Here is a 6114-nt window from a genome sequence, read left to right on the forward strand (position 1 = left end):
CCCCTCCCCGGGAGAATATCATGTGCATCCACACCTTAGATGCTATATGCTGATACGAGTTGCTTGGAGCTTGTAGATCTGAGATATAGTAGCTCAAATGATGTCTTAACATTTTTACAGGAAACCTTAATGAGTTTGAGAATTGCACACAAATTGTACAAAAACTACTTAGATGCCCTTGGATCCCATATCCAATGACCTCGAAGCTCGTATCACCGTAGCATCTAAGATGAAGGAGGACTTCGTATTTTCCTGTATGTAAGAATATCATGTGCTACCACACCTTAGATGCTTTGGTGATACAAGCTCTTTGGAGCCGTTGGATCTGTGATCCAACAACTCCTTGGTGGTTAGAATGTTTTTTTGCATAAAAGACCCCAAAGAGTTCGGCCACTGCTTACAAGCACAAAGACTGCTCAAATGCCATTGGATCTCAGATCGAACGACCTCGAAACTCGTATCACCATGGCATCCAAGTTGCAAGAATACCTAATGTTTTCTCGCACGGGAGAATATGAGGTGCTCCCACCTCATAGAATCTATGGTGATACGAGTTCCCGGAGATCTAACGGCTCACAGTAAGAGGTTTGAATGTTTTTGTAATATATGCCTGAGAGAGTTTGGGAATTGCGCAGAAAGTACAAGTACTACACATGCGGCATCTGATCACAGATCATACAACCTAGATGCTCGTATCACCGGAGCAGTTAATTAAGCTGTAGGGAGCACCTAATGTGAGCAACCAGGAGCCGTTGGATCCAAGATGCAGCGGCACACACAAGGCCTGCATGTTCTGCAAAAAAACCTTGGAGAGTTTGGAAATTGTGCATAATTACAAAGACTACTCCCAAGCCATTGGATCTCAGTTCGAGCAACGTAAAAACTCGTATCACCATAGCATCTAAGCTGCGGGGGGGATGTGATATTCTATGCCGCTGTCATTTTTGTTCCTAAACTTGCAAAATAAGTGTAACTCGTGTCGTTACTTGTCTAACCATGCAAAGTTTTTGTGCAAAAAAATCATCCTACATTGAAATATCGGAACAACATGTGGGGGTCCCACTTGTCATTGACCAAATTTGGACCTAAAACTAGCAAATCTGGAAGACGAGATTCGAACTGGCAACCTGGACTACAAAGCGTAAGTCGATAGCCTGAAACAACAATGGTTGTTGGCTTTGTCCCATAATAACTTGATTTTCTACAATATTACGTTGAGTAGAGTAGAGGGAGTGGCTCGTCAACACGTGCTTGACCGTTGACTCACTTACTGGTGGGTCCCATATCTGCGATCTCTCTCTCCTCTCCATCGTCTCCTTTAGACGCACGGGCACATACGAAGAGCGGCGTGAGCTTGCCTTGGTGTTACTATAACTAAAAAAGGCTTGGAAAATATAGGAATCGCCTAGAACAAGAGACGTTGTGGCTGGTCGAGACGGAGCTAACCACACCTATCCTCTGTGCCACGTTAGCATGATGAAGCTGTGTGGCTTGTGGGGTGTTTTCGACTGACTAGCTGGGTCCCGAGGTTGAACCATAGGTAGTACGTCTGGTACAGTATATTTTTACACACACATTTTCCCCCGTGCCGAGACGTGGCACACCTTACCGCGCAGTTTCGGGGACCTCCTGGGTGGTGCATGCATATTTTCTTCCTTGCCGAGACGTGGGACACCCTACCGCGCATTTTCTGGGTCCTCCTCGGTCGTAGCACCGAAGCAAGTAAATGAGTCATCAAATCACGAAAGACCACCTTTCCCGTCGAGTACATCAGTGAAGCACGGTGGCTAGCTAGTTGGGCTAGTGCAACCGATTAGCTAGGCCCCGCCACATTTGTTTTTTCACCCTGTTTATCTCCTTGCTGGTAGGTAAATTTAAATATCCACCGCAGCGTTGCTCTGGTCTTTGGGTGCAGCAGGCACATCAGGATTTTTATTTTTTGATTGACGGGAGTAGGCGTGGCAGCTATTATCACGATGACTCCGCCTATAAAACCCACTGCTCCCTAATGTGAAAAGTCATCGACTGGTGTTTTCCCATGGTGAAAACCAAAAGAATCACCCTGCTCCTCGGCTGGCTCCCTCCGCCTTCCCGTAGATTGCCTTGCCTTTCATCCGTTTCGCCCCCTTTGCTTCCTCTCCCCATTGCTTCTACCTGGTTCCATGGAGGCGCACCAGATCATGGAGTCTGAGGTGAGGCGCCTGACACAGGAGCTCCAGGCCAAGGACGTGGAGTTCCGTGAGCTCAAGGAGGAGAGGAGTGCCATGCTCCTCCTTTATGTGCGGGAGTTCATGGAGCTTCAAAAGCGGCAGGCGTCCACCACAAACATGCTCAAGGCATCGGCAGTGTTGCTGCAAAAAGCGGGAGATACGATAGGCGGTCAGGCGAGCCGGCTAGAGCGCGTGCGGGCCCATCGTGACGAGGTCCAGGATCGCCTCAGCCACTTGGTGGACCATGTTGCCACATACGTCTTTCAGCTGCGTGATGCCTAATGTCGTGCCAGCGCGACCATGCCAGCTGTCGGGCTAAACCTGTTCGACCACCCTGTCGACTTCAACGAGTTGCGACCTCCTGATCTGGCCTCCTTCTTCACCTATATCTCCGAGGAGCTGAGTCGTCTCCGTGTGATGGTGGGGGAGGAGCTGGACAAGGAGGGGTTGCAGGCTGCCATCACCGTTGCCGGACGAATCCTCTTAGGGCTCTGTCACCGGAATCGATTCGTGCCATTGGACATCGTCTTTGACGAGCTGGCTCCCATCGACCGGGAGAGGGCTCTACGGGCGGTGGCACCCTGCATGACCAACAGCGTGCGCCTCGAGAAGCAGAGGGACTTCTATGGTGTTTAGGCGTCCTCTACATCGGCATGTCCATGTCTCGGTGCTACATGACCGTTGGATCAAACTCAGACGGTCAGATCAGTCACTGTAGCAAAAAACGTGTGGGTCTGTTTGGTTGCATTCTCATCTCAATATATTTGTTCCCTCTTCGTGCATGCTCATCTCAGTATCCCTCTTCATGCATGCTCCTAGTGTATTTGTGTTAACCTACTAGTGTGGACTCATGCAGCCTTGATGCACTCTGCCAAACACCCAAAAGTGTGTCGAGAAGGGAGCTTTTCCTCACATCCCATGCACCCTCCATACACCCTGCCTAAGACTGATTCGTGCTTCATATGGTTCATGTTCCATGGAGTACTATGGCACCGTACTCTCCGTGCGCTATAGACCTAATTCTATTAACATTGATCTCACTGTTCATTCTCGACCGGACAGTCAAAAAAAGGGGTACTATGTTGCATTACTATTCATATAGTTGACATACGCACAACATCATTTGTTGTCGTCATATCTTACTACACTAGCAAGAAGATTATGTAGTACTACTGATGTATGAACCACTGCACATGCCTAGTAGTAGGAGCACTGTGTAAGTTCAAGTGGCTGCCGTGTAGACTACCCCGATCAAAGCACCGCAGTAATGCCCAATGAGCCGTCAAATCACAAAACCCCCACCTTTCCAGCAGTAAGTTGGACGGATGAAGCAACCATCATTTCACTCTTCTCCCTCAGTTTCCACTCTTGAAGAAAACCCCAACTCGCTTATCCCTTTCCTCATTTCTTCAAGAATACCCTGACTTGCTTCTGCCATTGTTCTTCTCTCCCAAAGAAGGAACAGTGAGCGCATCAATGCTGTTGATTCTGGCCAAGGCCCGTTCTTGCAACCCCGAAAATGATCCCATAACTCCCTCTCTGTTCTTCTTATGGGTTCATGATTATGGTTTATTTTCTTTTATTTCTATTTGACAGTTTCTTGATGGACCCCGAAGCACCGGCCGAAATGATGTTTATGGCTCTGGCCAAAACCGTCGAGGCTCAGGGTACGAAGAAGCGCAAGCACCCCATCGAGACTACCGCAGACAAGCTCAAGGCCACCGCCCTGTCCAAGCCCCCCTCGATCTCTCCGGGAACCCTCATTAAGCAAGTCCAGGTAATATCTTTTCTTGACGATCTTTTCTCGATCTTGATCGTGTTTTTTCATCTAACACACAGTAGTAGTACTAGTAGTACAACTTTCTGGGTGATCTTGCATGTGATTTTTGTGTGCTAAATGACGGTTCTAAATTCCTCTTTTAACCAAAACATCTGACAGGTTGGCACTGATTTCTTATAGATTACTTTCAACAACTTTATGAACATCAATGCTACCTTTGAAGAGAGTATATTAGCCTCAGTAACTTGTGTTATGGATATTGCAAGTAATCCCTCTGCTCTCATGCCTTTGAAGACATGTTCTAGTGTCTTTGTTCACTCATTTCTATGTGTATATGTAGTCTTATATGGAGTAAAATATCGAAAATCATCTTATATTTCTGAATCGAGGTAGTAATAAAATATTTGGTTTCTGTTTGAATTAGAACCAGGTCCACGATGGAGATGAAGTTCTCAAAGTCATGTCGCGTGAACTGGAAGACCTGAGGATGAGTTGTACTACTAAGCTATCCAGCTGTTGTGTCCTTGTCGCCACGTGTCATGAACAAGTGTTTACCAGTAGCATTGTTTACTTGACCACAAAAAATTCCTGGATGTGCCTTCGATTACGAAGGGTGTGGTTCTTGTAAAGCTTCCCGGCAAATCTAATGCGAACGGTCTTCATCGTCATGTTTATGAGTGGAAAGACCACTTTGTTAGGTTCTCCAAGGTTGACAAGATGGTGTTGGTGCTGGTAGACATCTCTCACGAAGTCCATGGCCTAGTCAGTTATGCGGGGCACATCCCGTAAGTCGGTGGCAAGAAATTGCCTGTAGAGTTTAATTAGTGCACTTTGCTTGTTTGTAGTAAGTACTATTGTTCAGTATTTGATTTGTGTGTGTGAACCCTATATTATTTAGTACTGCCACTTTTGTTGTCTGGTGAGTCCTGAGAACAGTCTATGTTAATGTCTCTCAACTCAATTATGTCTGTATATTTTGAAGTATCCAGATCATCTTTTTCGTGAGGACGGTTTATCAATTATGGTTACACTCCAATATCTGTATGCATTGCAGGGTTTATCTCACCTACCAGGATTTCCAGTCCCATGGATGCTTGGTCCATACGATTTGTCAGGACCTTTGGACTGTCCTGCTTGTGGGAGTAAGCAGGGGCCCTGCATGTGATGTATACAACGCAACTTTATTCTTGTAGACTCGTGTTGGGTCTCCAAGCGCAGAGTTTTGTAGGACACTAGCAATTTTCCCTCAAGTGGATGACCTAAGGTTTATCAATCCGTGGGAGGTGTAGGATGAATATGGTCTCTCTCGAACAACCCTGCAACCAAATACAAGAAATCTCTTGTGTCCCCAACACACCCAATACAATGGCAAATTGTATAGGTGCACTAGTCGGGGAAGGGATGGTGATAAAAGTGTAATATTTATGGTAGAAATATATTTTTATAATCTGAATAAATAAAAACAGCATGGTAACAAATAGTAAACGGGCACAAAAACGGTATTGCAATGCTTGAAAATGAGGCCTAGGGTGCATACTTTCACTAGTGCAATCTCTCAACAATGCTAACATAGTTGGATCATATAACCATCCGTCAAAGTGCGATGAAGAATCACTCCAAAGTTCCTATCTAGCGGAGAACATAAGACGGAATTGTTTGTAGGGTATGAAACCACCTCAAAGCTATTCTTTCCGTTCGATCTATTCAAGAGTTCATACTAAAATAACACAAAGCTATTCTTTCCATTCGATCTATCCTAGAGTTCATACTAAAATAACACCAAAGAAAATTCATATTCATAATACTCAATCCAACACAAAGAACTTCAAAGAGTGCCCCAAGATTTCTACCGGAGAAACAAAGACAAGAACGTGCATCAACCCTATGCATAGATTACCCCAATGTCACCTCGGGAATCCGTGAGTTGAGTGCCAAAACATATATCAAGTGAATCAATATGATACCCCATTGTCACCACGAGTATTCAATTGCAAAACATATATCAAGTGTTCTCAAATCCATAAAAATATCCAATCCGATAACAACGAAATCTCAAAGGGAAAAACTCAATTCATCGCAACAAGATAGAGAGGGGAAAACACCATATGGTTCGACTATATTAAC

The sequence above is a fragment of the Triticum dicoccoides genome, chromosome 3B, assembly GCF_002162155.2.
Source record: "Triticum dicoccoides isolate Atlit2015 ecotype Zavitan chromosome 3B, WEW_v2.0, whole genome shotgun sequence".
Lineage (NCBI taxonomy): Eukaryota > Viridiplantae > Streptophyta > Magnoliopsida > Poales > Poaceae > Triticum > Triticum dicoccoides.